This window comes from Thermobia domestica, chromosome 8, assembly GCF_964235325.1.
Source record: "Thermobia domestica chromosome 8, izTheDome1.hap1.1, whole genome shotgun sequence".
Classification (NCBI taxonomy): Eukaryota; Metazoa; Arthropoda; class Insecta; order Zygentoma; family Lepismatidae; genus Thermobia; species Thermobia domestica.
Genome location: NC_137461.1, coordinates 110,884,009 through 110,903,711, shown reverse-complemented (window position 1 = coordinate 110,903,711; position 19,703 = coordinate 110,884,009).

The following is a 19,703-nucleotide window of genomic DNA, read 5'->3' as shown; positions in this document are numbered from 1 at the left end:
ACATAAATTTATAAAACGACATCAGATGAGAAAAGTTCTTATCTAGAATTGAGACTAGACGAGAAAGAACTGTACGGAAATCTGGACAATACGAGACTTCTACAAAATTTACGAAACGAGAAAATTAATAAGGTTTTCTCGTCTCGTCTAGTAAAGTTTGTAAAAGTGTCGTCTTCTTTCGATTCTTGAAGAATTCTTTTCATCTCCCCTCAATTCTTGAAAAACGCCTTTTTTTGTCTCGCCTTGTTTTGTAAATGTATGTTCAAAATTTATGTCTTGATATTCTTAATTCCATCTAGAAATTTTCAGAATATCTTCCTCATTACGAAAGATCCCCGAAGGGTCTGATTTAACAACATTAAAAACAAATGTATTATTGGAGTATATTGTGTAGTGACTTGCATCTCTTCCAACGTTTATAAAGAATCTCTATTCTACCAAACTACTTTATCAATAAACAGTTTTTATACTATGAATAATGTAACAATAAGACAGTGTTTGGAATCCAAAACTTGGGCGAACTAGTATTTCTCACAAGACTCGTAAATTTTTTCATCTTTTCTCAAATTTAAAAATATAGGTCTACTAGTTATCTCGTGGCCACACTGTTGCTTATCCCAAAACCGTATCGATAAAACTAGCAAGTGTGGACTACTTCTATGTACTAGAAAGTAGTGACTCGAGAGTAGCCATTTCAGGTTTTACTTGCGGATAGCGGCAAATGTCTTCAGTTTGAAATTTATTGATTCATTGGAGCGAAGAATATGTTGTGTAATTTCTCTATACTTGTCCTTTGCTTGATGTAGAAAGTAAACTTCGAACCCATTTAAGTCTACTCATGCTAGTAGTACTACAACTAGTCAAGCATTGCGTGAAAGATAAATTAAAACAGTTGTTAATGCTTCCTTGTGGTTGTATGATCAGTGTACGTGCCTTTGAAGTGGGATATTCAGGTTTTAATCACGTGTTAGCTTTCGTGTTTCGGATCTCATATTAGTTGTAGATACACGTCTCATAAAGTGTTGATAGGAAAGGGACGTTAAATCCAAAGAAACTAAAAACAACCTTTAATTCAAAACATTGTTGGCAAATATGTCAAATTATCACGTATGAAATAACAACCATAAGCAAATCAACATGTTTCATGAGTGAGATATCACAGAATGTTTTCAAGTCATGATTTATAAAAATAATTTAGTTGATGTTGAAAAATAAAATGAAACAATAAACCTTACAACACTAAACTTGTGTGTAATTTCTGGGAAAGAACCTGACACTGTACAAACTAAAAATTCATTTCAGTGTTTTGGAAAACAATTTTTGGTTTTCAAGATTTGTTTGCAATACTGATTCAAGTACTTTTTCTAATAATAATAATAATAATAATAATAATAATAATAATAATAATAATAATAATAATAATAATAATAAGTCTTTATTTTCTTGTAAATTCTACATGAAATTTAGAGAAAAGTACGTTTTCAATATTTTTAGTTCTTTCTCTCAGTTTCATTTTATAATCGAAACTGGTATGTTAAAGATAAACGAAGATAATAATGCCTATAGGAGAGTACAATTTGTTTGTAGATAAACTGAACTCAACAATTCAAGTTTCGTTCATGATGAAATAAACGAGACAACAAGTAAATAAAAGGAAACTTATCTTTCAACTATTTATATATTCAATATCACTGTAATCACAGTTAAACATTTTGTTCTATTATGATACTGCTGATAATTCATTATAAAGAAACCATGGATACGTTAGCATTCTTCAATTTGAAGATTACAATCCTGAAAACACGAATTGTCTTCCCATCTTCCTCAGAACGATATTAGAAATATTTTAGATATTTATTTTCCTTTGTTGTGTCCTGAGAGTTCGACATCACATATTTCTTTAAATTTTATAATTTTACAGTATAGCCCTTTATGTAATGATGAACTACAGAAAATTTCCGTAAGAGCAGATATTCTTCCTAATGGATCACTTGGTTTCAAATTAGTACTTTTTATTATGAGATTGATCATTTCACATTTGAAGAAAAAACAGACACTCATCTGCTTTCAACTTAACACTGATGTTAGTTTGCGTGGTTAAAGAAATTTTGCGTTCTAATATGAAATGAAATCATGTATCCTCGTTCACTTATACAACTTTTCAGACAAGGATATCGGGATATTGTTTTATCAATCTTAAAAGAAAAAAAAATAGCAATCTACCAGTATTTGTTATTTCAATCCACTGCTATTTATCAAATCTCAACAAAATTAGACAGAAGGTTTTTAAGAAAATATACACTAATTTATTACGGAGTCTGTACATTCAGGTCATACATGGAAGTCTTCTGTCATATTAGTATATTAAGGTAGCACTTCTGTCATTAATGTTAAAAACTACTGTTTCATAGGCATTGTCTTTACACCTTCCTTAAGATTTCAACAATATGTTCCCACAATGTCAAATATTTGTAGCTCATTAAGTTAGACATAGGACAGACAATCACTTCAAGGATCTTCTCTTCTTATGATAATAAAATCCAAGAGGGAAATATTGGATATTTTATAATTTAGATTTTTTTTTCGGTAAATGTGTTAATTTGAAAGCAAGTATTACTTTGCTATCAATAATCAAAAAAATAAATAAATAAATAAAACTAACACTACTGAAGGTTATTTCTCCTTACTTAAGTTCGATTACTTTAGCTAAAGTTTTAAATTCTTACACTAAACTCCTTTGGCAAACCACGAACAAGTATTTTTTCTTAATATTCTTGAGACAATTCATTACCTGCTGTCAATCTTCAGAACTTGCAACCATAGGGATCAAACCAAAGTAAATGTAAAGAAATTTGCTTATATGGTTTGGCTTTCTATTGTATCAAACAATTGTAAGAAACACTGTTTCCAGTTTAAATTAAAACTTAAGAGCTCTGAGAGTTCAGGTAGCTTATCTCCTATGTATCCTTATACCTAAGAGTATATATTTTCTGAGCAGCAGTTCAGTAGTTTCCTGCCATTGGTTAATGACCAATGTAGTAAGATGTGATTTCTCCATCAAATATTTAACACAAAAAAATCGTCATGGACTACTAACTGGTAGTCTTACGACTTTCTGAAATGCTGGATGTTTCAATGGTGCCTAACAGCACCATTAAATTGTCAGCGCACTTAGAGTGAAAAGACGTGGCCAAAATGCACAAAACGTGAATCATTCAATTTTGTAACATATACAAAAACAATGCGTAATAAGGTAGGTGCAGGTAAATATGCCATGCTATGGGTGTTTTTTTTATGACCTAAATTTTTATGAAACACAAAGAGCAAGACATGTGCGTTGCAGAGTACTCTTTTCCGCAGGTAGAAAAAATGTGGCATTGACGTGACTCACTTCTATTTTGTACCCAAGGTAAAAGAAAAAAGTGTTACAAAGTGTCGTATTTACCAACACGTGCAGGTAACTTACGCCAAGTTTAGGATACTACTAGAAACCTGTAATAAATATTCCGACTGCTTACATCGTCTGCATTATACAAACTTAAATATTACTACACACCATGGCTGAATCAGAAAGTAGAATAACCAAAATACAAGATGAAGATAAAATGATAAAATGTAAAAGCGATAATCTCCAAAGTTGAAATCAAGTTCCAAACTGAAAAGTTTCAGTCCATTACAAGATAAACGTGTCACTTAAAATATGACTAACTACAACCATAGTACATGGAACATGTGTGGCAAATGAAAACATCTTCTGTAGTCAGTGCTGCATAAGCCCTGGCGTATTTCGCTGCGCCATGCTTGGTATTGATTTTGTAGCATGGAATCACAAATACTGAAATTACACTCACAAAACAAAGTGTTCCTAGACGGCCACGAAATAAGGCGTACATTGCTGTAAACAATCGGCAATGTTCTTAGTTAGCATGGTACTAATAACGGATTCTTACCTCAATTGAAATAACAGCGTCCTTCCGCGGAACCTTCCCAAAGCAAACAATACTGCATGGCGTGGCGGTCTAAGCTCTGTCTCCTGGAGTATTCGTCAAATCGGACTTGTTCAACACCGTGGTACATGTTGGAGGCGCATTTTAGCAAATTTCGTCGGAAACTTTCCAGCACGGAACATTTGACATATTTAGTGGCACTGGCGTATATACCTCCAGTTATCTTATTTACTAAATTTTTCTGATTCTCTTCACCTCTTGGAATCATGTTAAACAACGTAGTCTTTATGTCGATTGGGTGATTTATTTGCAGTTTGATTATTCCTTGCAGTATTATGCAGGCTATGAGACATAGACTCAGAGTTTAATGTGGATTCGAATCACATGAGCTTCTACTAAAATAGAACCCGAGTTTCCTACGTCAAAACCGCAGTCCCACATAGTTATGAGGGCCCTACATCGAAAACTGTTCAAATGTATAATCACGAGGAAGTTTTGATTTTCCGGCAATGCATGCGAGCACTGATAAGCTTCCACTCACACATCTTAGACTAATGTTCGTCAAATTTGCATTTACATTTCTTACGATTTTAAGCAAATAATCATATTGTTTTATACCCTCTTACATTGTCCGGTGTATTTTTTATGGCCGATATAGCATTAAACACAAGAATACTTCCTATGGTAATTGAATCTTCTTTGTCCAAAAAATCGATTTTTAATGTATGATTTAAATCGCGTCTAGAAGAGTAAATGTAGCGATATCAAAAGAAATTCGACATGTGCGGTGTATAGAAAGTGTCCTTAATGTCCAAATGACAAAGCCGACTAGTCGAAACGTTTTCTCAATGTACCGAAAACAGAGTTTTATGGACAAGTCAGATTTCTCAAATAACCGATTCAAGTATAATATCTTAAATGACAATATACGATATGATGTGACTGTGCATTATAATAATTGTAATATTTTCATACAGTATTTGTTCAGATATGCTATTCATCTACTAGTAATGCGTAAATTTAAATGTACACTTGTGGACCACTACATCGTAACAGTATCCTTGAATCAACGATTAGAATAAGCTTTATTACTAAACTTGATCTAATATTTTTATGATGCTTCTATAATAGATAAATGTGCTTTGAATACTTTTTCAAATATATTATACGTATTTCGCGGTATACGTCACAGTATTTCGCGTCACATAACCTGATAGTCTGTAACACATACTAATAAAATTAATAATTTTTATAATATTCATGAGTTTTGGCCTATGACAACTATTCTCAATTTGGTGAATAGATCACCTGCAAGTTTGTACACTCGCGCAGTTATTCAGGAACTTGAACACTTGGAAATATGTTTATCACTTAACTTTTCGAAGAATAAGGCTTATATCGATAGAGATAATATTATGTTCCTGAGAGCTATCAAGTTCTCCATATTTATCACTATTGTTTATTAATTTTCCTACTGATGAATCCACAGTTTCCATTTTAAATTCAAATAATCAATAAAGTATAACAACAACATGAAAATGAAAATTGAATTAGACTAGATCAAAACTTAAACTGATTCCGAGATTTGTCAGATGGAACTCCCTTGAAAAATCTACCAGAATTCCCAGAGATTGCAATCGGACTAGACTGACTACAATAGTTTGGATTGAATTTAACACTTCATGCTCACGCCTACTACCCTCCTTAATTTCGACGCTGAACTTTTTAAATGTTATATCAACATACAGGGGTATACCAAGAAATTTCGAGACTGGCTCTATTGACAAAAAAGTAAATTATGAACTCAAACAGCAGCATCTCCTTCAAAATGCATTAATTAGCATACTCTTTGAAATAATCAACTTGTGCAACAATACTTCTGTCCGTGATTTCAACCTTATGCTGGAATGTGGTCTGGAGTGGAAGTCCAAATATTTTTCAATTTGGGCTGGAAGTCGATAGCGGCACGAAAACAGATATGTTTGACCTGCATGTTCATCTTCGAGTAAAGGATGAAGTAGACAGAAGTAGATGTGGTTAGAAAACAGGTTCAAAAGCGACAACATATTGTCGTTCACAAGAAACTGACAAACAAGGATGTATTTTTCGCTGAGAGAATGCATTACCCTTGTAAAGAATCAAATTCTTCCCGAGACACAGAATTGCTTTGGTTGCTTTTGAATGTTCTGTTTCAAACATCGAAGAAAATGCTGCAAAGATCGAAAAACACGATGACCCTGGTTTTCGGTGAGGCACGGCTCAATCTTGCCTTCTTCGGTCGTGGCAATTTTTTTTTCTGTTGTGACGACTGCCACTTTGTGTTACGGTCGTACCTATAGACTAAAACTTGTCAGCTGTGCTGATAAAGTATGGATCATTAGTAAGTTAGATTTTGACACAATTCGAAGTGATGGTTATTCTGCTCAATCATTAGCAATCACAATCAAGGATATATATTGTGCACCATCACAGCGATGTTCAATTCCGATGTTCGGATTGTCTGCGCTGATCCTACTACATTCAACAATGTATTTAACCCACAAATCCCCAGTGTATCACAGATGTCACATTGATTTTCTGTTGACCTTATAAAGTTAGTTTCAAACGTTTTACACAAATACCCATTGTACTTTATAAGCCACACATAAACCTTTGTAGAAAGCTTTGTTTCGTTCCTTTTCTTCAGGTTTTAGCAATTTTATTCAACTTTTCTTGTCAGTAGCAGCATGTGGCTCATGGAGTTCTCGAGCATCTTTCAGCTTCCGGACATATTTTATTTGTTCCTATGATAAGAAAGTATTTAAATCCCTAATAATTTATTTTTCCCGTATGTAAAAGGGTCAATAATTACTCTGGTAAAATAGTAATTGTTCATGTATTAAATTAAAGTTGTAAACTACGTCTCTTCCTCGTTGAGTCACAGGTGTCACATTGGGTTTCCAATTCATTCAAAAACATTCTTTTTGGACATTTCTGTTATCTAAGACCCTCATTTAGTGAACCATGAAAGTTTTGTTCAAAAACTCTTACTTGAACAATGTTTGGGTTTTTGTGGGTTAAGATAAAAGAATAAATTTTGCTTCATTTTAAAATCCGATTACTCGCTTTCATTTAGTATTTGTTCGTACTGTATTAGATACTATTTAGTACGCTTCTTTTTCTCTTATTTCAAAGGTTACCATTGACTTAATTATTTCGAGTTAGGCATTTCTTAGCTGGTATATGCTGAAGTCAATGTATATTTCTCTATGATCTATGAATATTAATTACAATATACATTTTCAATCTATTCTCTTCTAACTGTCTAACGGATTACTTTCTGAGCACGTAAAATTTGATGTAGAGATAATACAAGTATTTGCCGAATACAGTCTTGGCTAAATGTTCGAATTCCACTTTAAGGAATAAGTTCCGTCTTATCTAATATTCATACTACGAATAAACGTTAAATTCAAATAATCAATCAAACAACACGAATTTCAATTATCTACGTATAATCTGCACTACAAGCGCACTAAAGAGAAAAGAAAACTCAAGAAGTAACATTAGTGCACTATCATTATAAAAGTGTTTCACTGGTAGAACGAGACTAGATGATACAGCATTAATGATGCATGAGCACTGCAATATACTACTAGGTGTTGAAATATCGAAGCAAAGATGCGACAGAATGTCAGTGATCTACGGTATTGCGTCTGGGCATATTCTTGAGTACACAGTAAAAGAATGCTTGATTCGCTGGTATATGAAAGTGAAGTTTCCAATGTGCCTACAATGAATGGTTTAACATTCATGGGAGTTTAAATTTAAGTCAGAAGCGTGAGTGCAAATATATCCCAACTCAGAGAGGGAGACAATGAGTTTCATGCACATTGTTTTCGAATATGACAGAAATTACTGTAATCCATGAACACAGGTCCATACCAACAATTTTCGACCAAAAAAAAATTGTAAAGAGAACTTAACATAATGGGCATTTGCAATTGAGTAACACAAAAGAAATCACTTATCATTGCGGCACATAAAACCTGCATGTCTTCAATGAGCTCAAGCAAAATACAGAAACTGTAGCGAATTGAAAATGTATGGTATCATCTGACAAGCCACGCTTTTGTTGGCTGATTTGGAGTTTAACGTCTCGTTCAGCACCGAGGTTATACAAAACGTGACCCTACAGCTTAACGTAATGTAAAATTTTAATTATCCTATATCTGTAATCTAATTTACAACTAATAAAATATAAATACTTATCTTCTGAATTCTTCAATCATTTGTACTTTTAAAGTTCTTAAGAAAGCATATACGAGGTATATTCCATAAATCAATTGATAAAAAATTATTCTAGTTCTAGTTCAATTTGTTGAAATAGTGTTTAATCTCAAATCGTACTCATTATTATGTTCGACATGGTTAACTTTCTACCATGAGATGTAATTTTCGATTCTTCATATTAAATGGTTGTATCCTCAAGAACAAACATTTACGTTTTCGCGGTTACCTACCGCGTACGGCGACACTCTGGGCCAAACTAGGTTCAGATTCGTTAAAAAGTTGTCTTCAGAGCTGATTAAAGGAGCTGACAGTTTTCTTATCCGTTGCGATGTGAACTAGGTTTCTGAGTATTCTTAACTTTCTCGTGACGTATGTCTTGTTTTGTAATTAAGGACTGGAGACTTTATGCATCTATGCCTCTTTTAATACCGATGACATCGTTTGAAAATGGAGGAATCATGATAAGCATTTGAGCGTTTTCATTGATATTTAATTGAAGTGTATCCGTTATTGCCCATCTGCTTGGTCTTCTTAAATGTCTTAGTTAAATTTCGAATTCATTACGTCTGCTTTCATTTAATACCTAGTTCCATTTTCTCTTGAATTATTTACAAATGTCCACGTGATTCAAACCCTTTCCTTGATCCCATCAATCTTATGACATTAAATAACTTCCACCCCTAAAAATGCACAGTTTGTTTACAATGAGTTTGTTTCCAGTTTGTTTCTACACCTCTTTTCCATAAAATGCTTTGAAAATTATATAGCCTAACAGTTTAGAGCTAAAGCTTCTCACAAAATGTTTTTGCATACTCCTACATTTTTCAGTGAAAAGAGTTGTCGTTTCTAAATATTTGTGATTGAAAATACTAGCTAAAATTCTAAGAACCATACGCTTAATTTTTATCTATGCGCCGCAATTTGTATTTGTGCAAAATTAGTTCCATGAACTACGTGCATACTTGTATGTTTTTATTTGATGTATTCCAATATATCGCCGCTAAGAAAACGATTACAGATCCTCGGTACAAATTCTGTTAAAGTTATTATCATTAATTTATATTTATGTGCAGGCATAACATTATGAAAAATGCTGCCTAATAACATGGATTGTAATTGACGTTACTACTAGAATACTTCACAATAGACGATTGCATCGTGAACATGAAACGAATATATCCCATAATTTTTTTACGCCTTCAAAAAAGCGAGAGAACCCAATTAATGCGTCGGTGTTAAAACGCTTCTTCATAACTTCTGTTAAAATTAATTACACATGTTTATTTTCACTCTAATCCACTTTTCAATATCATTTCTTACGACAATATATTTTGTCTTTGTTAATAAACTCATTTTTGTTATCAATATCCTTATGTAAATATATAATGTACCTTGAATTCACAAAATAGTGAGAATTTTACTTGACTGAGAACCATGAATGTGAAACTCTGTATAACACCAAAGAAAAAGATTGTCTTCAATCAACACTAATTTCATGAGTATGGGAGTTATACGGCCATTTACCAACACCTTCACATATTTGGAAAACAGTGTAAAAGGAGCCAACAGTTCCCATATTAGTTGGCTCCAGGTTTAAACAGTAGTTCGTACAAATATATGCACTTTTTGTTGTCTTCTCAAAGGAAAAATCTAGTTCTATGCAGAGGGTTGACATGCAGTGAGAAGATGGTTCTATACGATACTTTACGCCGCCGTCGTAATTGATTAGCACGACATGAGTCAATTTTCAAAGAAGTAAAAACACCACTGCGTTAACAGAACATCATTGTCTGTGTTTGGTTGACTGGGAAGAATATATACTGTGTGATCAAGGTCTGCTTTGACCTGAACAGACGATCGATGTAACTGTGTACTAGTAGCAATTGGAATATGTACACAAAGCACTAAAACCCATGGATGCAGTTCTTGAGAATTATACTCTGCTTGTCAACAAAAGCAAGTCGAAATTTCTAAGACCATCCCTCACATCAAACTCCGACTTGGTTGGGAATCTAATTGCATTCATGTTTCCCGGGTACTCCCTCATTACTATGTATTAGCTTTTTAGGCAACAATCTTCAGAGATGTTGGTTCCGTACCTTTAACGAGATTACCTTTGAAATTGACGACTTCTAATTTTCACTGCCAACTGGTTTATACTGCCGTGGGACTAAATAATCTGCCCAAGCTTGGTAACGGGTTATTCCTCTTGATAAATATTATTCTTAACATTGCAAGTACTTCTTACTTTACGTTACCCCTTTATCTTTGTACACTTTCAAATTCCGATAGAACTTTTTGGGCACCTAATAATCTACACGCTGCACTGTAATTCACTCCTTAGTCACTTTCTATAGTAATATTTGAATATCACCAACCATAATTATTGTCAATCTTTCTATAACTGTAATCATAATACACAGTTCGATTTCTTAGAAACCATGTCCTTGTTTTATGGTATATTGATTCAATCTGAAAGCGGAGTGTTGTGCATTCCAATCTTCCTGGTCATTGTTTTACGCTAGCCTATTCGATAAATGGGCTATACTACACTGACCACATGATCACCAGTACCAAGATATCACATCGATTTGGTAGTCCATAGATGGTAGTTTTGAGAAGCAATGTAATCCAATAACCTTATCAGAAAAGTGGATTCAGTCTGGAAATCTAATTCTGTAAAAAAAAATATAAAGCTAATTACCTATTTTCTGGGTTAATGAAAAATAAATTCAGAACAACTATGGTATACCCAAGATGAAATCACTTCTCGTTATTTCAATTGATAGTAATATATTAAAGACTATTGACCTTGCTGGCTTTATTGGCTATTTTGATTAATCAATATGAGGAAACATACATGTAGAAAAACATGCTTCAAACTGTAAACTATACTAATTCTATAAACAATATGTTTTGGATTTTACTGCACATGATCGTATTTACGTTTCTAAGACTTCCTTCAGTTTTTACGTGTGTGTCCGGTTAAGACACTTTTCTTTAACAATAATATTCTATCCGGAAAGATAAAATTCCTTCCAGCAGCTTCGGCTGGAATGTATCTATTATCACGCGATTCACACATGGAAGTGTGATTCTGTCATGCATATTATTTATCCATCGATATATCAAGAAACTTGAAATTAATTTAAAGTTTGGATTCTGATGTCATCCAAATTCTCCACATCACTCACATTCTAAATCTGAAAAAGTCAAATTATTGTCCTGGCACGTGCAGTGGGTAATATACCTCATCTATTTTTAAACTCATTAAACGTCAAAAATTACAGTAACTATAATTTTAAAACAATTTGGAAATTATAAATCTTTACAAAGCTAAATATTTGTTTGTTTATTCGTTACTTAAATCTACATCATTGGTTTGACATACATCTAACTTAGCATACCCTCAGGTAACTATAAAGAGCAGATTGTAGGTAACTTTCTTAACTATAGGCCTATTTAGATTTTTTTTAAATAGGCCTATACCTTAAGTGGGTGTTCTAACATTATGCCAAAAATAGATTACCTCATTTGCCCTTCATGTTAGGAAGATCAAACTAGTAACATCATCATTGAAAATTAGTAGACATGTGCTCCACTGTTTTCGAAACTGCTTCTTCTCGGGGACGGGGACAAGGTGCAATTATATAATTTTCTCAATATATAATTTAATATCGATCTCTTCTACAGCATGTCTTACCCATAATTTTTTTAAAATTTCGTAGGACAATATAGCATCCTTGCAGACGTACATCTACTCTTAGGAATAAGTAAATTAGTGTTTTTTTGTTTTTTCTTGTTCTTTCTGTCAGTCTCATATTCTCGGAAAACGAATGAACCATTTGAAATTATATTTTCAACATAGTACTTAAGTCGAGCAGGATATTTATTATTCCATTTCGATTAAAATAAGAAGGAGAACAAAAAGTTCAAATATACCTTTCAAATATTTTGCATAAATCTATTCTTGGAGTGCACCTTCCAGAATTTCAGCTCGATTATAATGATTTCACTTGGAAACAGCTATATCAAATGATGAAACAATGATTTGTAGGTAACTATATCCGATTCTATACTATAATCACACTCACATAATTTTTGTACTCATTCTTAGCAATTTCCCATAACAACTAATAATCTTGTCAATAACAAACTGATAGTTTTTGTCATAGTCTTTTCCCATGACAACATGTCCTGTCAATAACAGCGTTCTTTCTTTTAATTACATCTAAGCTATATGCTTAATTATTGCGCCTCTGATCAATGTTGATAATATAGGTACAGATTAATTATAATAGGGATATATCGCTGTAAATGTCGCCCAGAACGGGAATTCCGTAACAGTATTACAGTGAAGGAAAGAACCCTGGATATTTTCAAAACATTCACTTTTTGAATAGCCCTCGTACTAATTATTATTACATCAATCCTCGTATTAATTATTATTATCACATCAATATAAATATTTTTCTTTTCTCTTCTTTCTCCATATATATATATATCAATTCATTTATAACAACATTTTTCTTTTATTACTAATTACGTATCATAAAACGTCGATTCATTACAAATATCATTTATGGGTCTATTCAAAATTATAACTAATTGATGACTTACGCAGAGTTACTAGTTAGTTGTTCCTCTTTTACATTGAACGATAACATCCATATACAAACAACATTATTTACAATTAAGATTGCCATCATATCACACGTCAACAACAAGATCAGAAGGTAATAATTACATTTAAAAGCTTCAATTTAAGTTCACTGTCATGGATTTCAAGTTAACATAATCAAATCTCTTTTGAACATGTAAAGTAAAATAAAGGTAAACATAACATTCAAAGTTAATACAAAGATAAGATAAATTAATCACATCATAACATGTTGCTCAAATATAAAGTCCAAATGAAGTATTCATAACACAACTCATAACATCTGAGAGAATAAATTAAGAATTGTTATCCAAATTTAATTTGGTTAACATATCAGGGTTGAAATTTTAACCAGCTTTAGCCGTTTACCTGCTCCAGCTTTTCATATCTAAATTATATTTATCATCAATATTATTCACAAATAAATTAATAGACGAATTTTGCGTTGAATAACCGTGGGAACCTTCGGCTGGTATGGGATTAACCCCAACCATATCAGCGGGTTTTAGTTTAAATTATGATTAACAAATGGGTCAATCAAAGTACATTGAACACCACAATCTTGGTTATTTTCACTTGATCCATTTCCTGTTTCATTCATTACTTCGGTCCTATTCCGACAGTTCCTGCCATCTCGAGATCTCCAATTGCATCTGTTTTGGGTCACACTGGTATGCATGACATTGTTACTGTAATTACGTCTTCCACGAAAGTTTCTTCCGTTCGTCCAACTGTTCCTCGGATTATTATAATTCGTTCCATTTCTACCGCTAGAATTGAATCTTCCATTGTCTCCAGTTCCAGTACGTATAACAGATCTCTCACTAACTCCAATGCCAGTATTGTCACGTGATCTCTCATCGCTGCGAAGATTTTCGGTATTTTCATTAGTTATATTCAAGTTTCTGACGGCAATCGGATTCGATGGATTACGATTACTCCCATTAGGATTCGGGAATTGATTCTCAAAGTTTTGAACTAAAATTATGAGATGATTGAAGTTTACGCATTGAGCTGACAACAGAATTTGTTGTAATTTATACGGCAATAAAATGCGTACGGAAGCGATTATTCTGGATTCGGGCTGAAACGGATTGACGAGTTTAAGTTCATTATATGCATTGATTGTAAAATCCGTAAGAGATTTATCGACCCGAGGTGAATAGTGTCGAGTTCGCACCATCGCATCACGGTTAGCTAACAAGAAATCATTTTCGTAATTAGCCAACAAGGCCCGTTTAAATTCTTCGTAGGATTTTATATGGTCGCGAATAGCCTTAAACCACAAAGAACAAGGAGGAAGTAACAGATGTGGTAACAACTTCATAAATTTAGATTGATCTACACCCATAATTTCACACTCTGCTTCAAATTTTTCTAAAAACGAGCTTGCGGTTTCGTCACACTTACCGCTGAATTTAGTCATGGCCTTAATTTCACTGACCTTAACATTTATTTTGCTATAGTTATGTTTTTGTTGGCGTTGATAATGGTCTGGAACCCTTTCGCACTTATTTATCTCCTTTCTCCTTTTGCGATCTGGACTTTGGAATCGCCTTCTGTGGTTTTCCACAACTAAACCATCATCAGTAGAACTCTTAGAAGAAGATATCCCGTCAGTTTCTATTAATGGAGTTCTCGGGCAATGATGCAATGCTTCCTGTTGAAGATGCAATGTTTCCTGTTGATGATGCAATGTTTCCTGTTGATTGGGAGTACCCAAAGCCTCCTTATACATAGGATTATTGTAGTCACATTCCCTCTCTTGTAACGATCTGATTTCCTCTTGTATGTTGGATATCAGTATGCTATGTGAATTGACCTGGGCTGTAATATTCGCTATCTGACTTTTTTGTTGGGCTGTCGTCGATTCCATGGTTTCAACGACTTTCTTTATCGACTCGGTTTCTAGAGTTAGTTGATCCTGTCTATCTTGCCATTTGTTACTAAATTGTTGAAACCTGGTATCAACTTCTCGTGTCATATCATTTGTAATTTTGATGGTAACTTCATCAGCTAATACTTGCAAATTTTCTTTCAAATTGTGTTGCAAGCGGTCAAAATTCTCTTGCACACCTTGTACTTTATCTGCAAGTGATTTATGCTGCACTAGTATCTGTTCTAGCTTTTCATCGTTCAGTTTTTGTTGTTGATCAAATTTCTGTTCTAACTTTTTATCTAGCTTTTCATCTAGCTTTTCATCGTACAATTTTTGTTGTTGATCAAATTTCTGTTCTAGCTTTTCATCATTCAGTTTTTGTTGTTGATCAAATTTCTGTTCTAACTTTTTATCTAGTAGTTGACTAAACATATCAATAAGATTAGAATAGGAATGTTCAGACAGAGTTACGGCATTTCCAGATATGGTTTCATTTGAAATACTGGGTACTTCTTCAATCTCGGAATCCTGCATATTAGCAATTCTTTGTATTCTCTTCCCACTTCTCAAAATAGTGAAACTCATAAAAAGGTATATATACGTATGCACATAAACTCAGTTCTTACTATTCTTCGGAACTAAATAGTATAGTATAGTCCCGTGTCTTCGGCACCAGATAAAACGAAATATATATATAAACACTTCGCTTTAGCCCTGATTCGTTTATGTACCTTTAAATCACTACGTTATTATAATAAATATATCAACTACTAATTACTAACCATAAACATGAACTGTGTCCAGATATCGTCGATTTATTCTTCTGTTTTATACGTACATGAAATATCAACAGCAACCATAGCTTTTGTACATATCTTCCAATTTCATGTGTATAACTCAGTAATGATCTTTCCCATAACAACTAATAATCTTGTCAATAACAAACTGATAGTTTTTGTCATAGTCTTTTCCCATGACAACATGTCCTGTCAATAACAGCGTTCTTTCTTTTAATTACATCTAAGCTATATGCTTAATTATTGCGCCTCTGATCAATGTTGATAATATAGGTACAGATTAATTATAATAGGGATATATCGCTGTACAACCTTGAGTACTTCATTTTCTATTCAATATCTAGGCTACATGGTTTATATCTACTCTCATATAAGTCCTCAACATATTCTTTCCATTTTCCTAAGACTTCATTTCTCTCGTTAATTATCTTCCCATTCTTATTTTCTATTGCCATCGTAATACCCTTTGTCTCCTTCCCAGTTCCACAGATTTCACCTCCTTGTACATTACCTCATATTTCCCTATTCTTTCCAATTCTTCTATGTTCAGACATTTCCTTTTGTAAAACTCTTTCCTTGCTCTATCTGTTTCCCTTTGTTTAACTTCCTGTACATCTTTCTGCCGTCTTCTGTATCGACCTGTTTTTACGTCTACCTTTCCCTCATCCATGATTTATTAGCTGTTTTGTGCTCGCGATAACCTACTACTTCTTCTGCAGCTTGCTGTATGTAAAGTTTAATATGCTCCCAGTCTCCCACCGTCTCTTTTCAATCGCACCTATCCTTTCCTCGTTTGAGTATTTTTCTTCAAATCTTTCGATGAAAAGATTTCTTAATTCCTCGTTTTTCAACTTTTCAGCGTCTTGTTATCTACATTTCCTCTGAGTACGTTCTAAAGGTGAATATCCACTTCAGCCATACAAGGTTAAGATCAGAGAAAATATCAGCCCCGGGAAGATCCTTGCGTTCTTCAAGCTATTCCGACTCTTGTCCTGAATCATAACGCAGTCTATTTGATATCTCTGGCCGTCTATTAAGGATTTCCATGTATGTCTTGTTTTCTTTGCTGATTGAATCACGTGTTCCTAATTACTAGTGAATTCTGTCTACAAAAATTGACCATTTCCTTTCCCTTTTCATTTCTTTTGCCTAAACCATATTTGCCTACGACACTACCTTCTTGTTTTTGTCCCACAACTGCATTGAAATCTCCCATTACAATTACACATGCACCCATCTTCTCCCTGTCTATAATTTCTTTTATTTTCTCGAATTTTTCCACCGCTTCTTCAATTGTATGCGAACTCGTCTGTGAATATGTCTGTATTACTACTAGGTCCTTTTTTCCCTTTAAGTCCTAACATTATAACTCTATCATCAGCAAATTCTACTGTCACTACCTTTTCTTTTATGCGATTACCAAGTTAATGCAATAAACCTAAATTTACCAATTTGAATTCCATGCATCTAATAATGTACTTCTAAATACTTTTATCGAAGAAATTCATAATCATGTATATTTGAGGCACTACCATCAATTATTATCAGTACTCATTTCAAAAGTACCATAATCATTTTTTCAGCCTCTGGATGTTCAAATCTTGAAGGAAACATGGGAAATATTTAATGCTTCGTTTATCCTAGTTGTTCTTCATAAACTGTCATATGTGTTCATATTCCCTACAAGTGAGACACCATTTTTGTATAAGATGAGTTTCTAACTGCCCAAACACATTTACCAATAGCATGCTGGGATTTTCAACGAGAAACCTTTCTCGTTCGTAGCTACATCGTCATTTGTGCTTATTTGTAATTCAGTGAACGGTGTTCCTGCTTTCATATTCTCTCTTTCTCAGGACTAGAGAAATGTCAAATCTCGTTTTAAATTTTAAACAAAAATAGTTCCGTGTGTTCTGCTCATGCTCATTTGTGTGTCACAAACTGTCTTTTCATTTTCTATCTTCAGGCGAAAACAACAATTAAAAACACAATGGTTAATTAGGATTCTTTTTGAACAGAGTTTTTTTTTATGTGGAGCTTCACGTGCGATCCAAATGAAATGATGTCTCATTGGAATTGAACTCAGGCCTGCCATGTTAATGGTGTGTATGGTAATCACATACTCACACGGCAGCTCCATTTGGTTGAGTTGAATTGATTTTGGGTTTAATGTCCCGTTCAGCAGCGACGCTATGTGCGACGTTGACCTACTGATTAACGTGGAATTCGAACCACTTGAGCTCCCACCGGGCAGCTCCGTTAAGAAAACAAGTTTTACAAATGATGTCGCACATTGTTCCTATATTCTCATTAATACAGAGTTTATCTTTCAAGATAGAGAGATGGAAAACGTAGAAATTAATGTAGGACTGACAATCTATCAAATGAAGTTACTGTTTATGCTATTACTTTTAGATAATCTTGATTTGTTATTGACATATTTATCCAGTTCTCGTATTATTATTATTATTATTATTATTATTATTATTATTATTATTATTGGCTGTTTTTATCTTTCATTTTCACCATTGTGACCAGGAATGGAATGTAAGGCTTAACACCTTCTTTGGCATGATCTAAGAATTTTCCACTCAGTTTTCCGTCTTTTGGTACTGTCTAAATGCAGTGATGGACAGTATCCAAGTTCAAGTATCGGTAAATTTAGACTTTGTTATAAAGAATGTCTCAGAAACGCCAATGATTTGAAAACTAGTAAAACTTATGAACTAAGTAGAACTAAAGAATTCTAGAATATTACTATTGTTTAACGGAAAAGTAACTGTCCAAAAATAAAATGTATACCAATTGATAGATCTTCATTGGCTAAATACAATGATTTGGTTGCGAGTGAATGTTCATGAGCATTTTTTCGAGAAAATAAAAAATATAACTGCTTTTGTAAACCTAAAAATTGATGTTGCACATTTGCCGCACCCCCTTTTTCTAATTAAACTGATACTAAAGAGTATATAGCACAATAATGAAGCTCTTCATTACAATAAATGAAAAATGAAATATTTAAGTTTTACGTCCTACGATTATGCCGATTATGCTAAAGGTGACGGTGATAATGAGAAACGAATGAAATAATGGAATGAAGAAAGTGGTAGGAAATGAGAGAGCACCCGGGAAAACCCACGCACACAGTATTTGTCCACCACGAAGTTTACTTAGTGCGAGCTCTGATCGAACCAAAGACCCCACGTACTAGAAGTGAACGCTCTACCACTAAGCAACAGCGGTCCCCTTTATTGCAACAGTAACATGACGACCGTATACTGTACTTAGTGTCATCAGTAAGACGAGACGAGACCAGAAATAAAGTTTCTCTTGTCTCGTTTCGAAAATATTCTCGTTTCATTTTGTAAATTTATCAACCGTATTGTTTTCTTAATTACATCTAGAAGTTAACAGAATTCCTTCCGCTTCACGAGAAGTCTACGAAGAGTCTAATATAACAACATTTGGATCATATACTTTTACTGGAATATATTGTGTAATAACTTGCTGTCTTCAAACGTTCATAAATGTTCTTCATTACATTCTACTATCGATTTATCAATTTGAATTTTTTATACTTTGAATCACATAACACTAAAACAGTGATCGAAATTAAAGATTTGGGTGACCCAGTGTTGCTCATAAGATTCTAGAAATTTTTCGTCTCGTCTCGAATTAAAAAAGGTATTTCCCGTTTTGTTTTTCAAGACGCTAGTCTCATGGGCAACAGTATGGACAAATCATAGCCCAGAAGTTTGATTAAGTCTTGATAAAGTCCGAAGGCGTTGATTTCAGTGCAATTTTCTACATCCTGTAAAACATAAATGCCTATTTCTTAATTCAGTATAGTATAGTAGATGTGGAATTATAAACTAGACAAGGAAAATAAGGTTATAACCATTGCGCCCGAAGGGGGGAGGGCGGTCCGTCCTGATTCACGAAAATGTATACGTAATATAGCAAACCACGTATGTTAGACACCAGAAATACCAGCCGTAACATAGGAACCAAGGAGATTAATCCCCCCCCCCCGCCAGAAAATTTTCTTCGGGAGCCACTGGGTTACAATTCAGTATTCATTTTTCATTTAAAAAAAGAGTATTTGACAACATTTGTACTACAACGTATTTAGGGAATTATTTACCAGT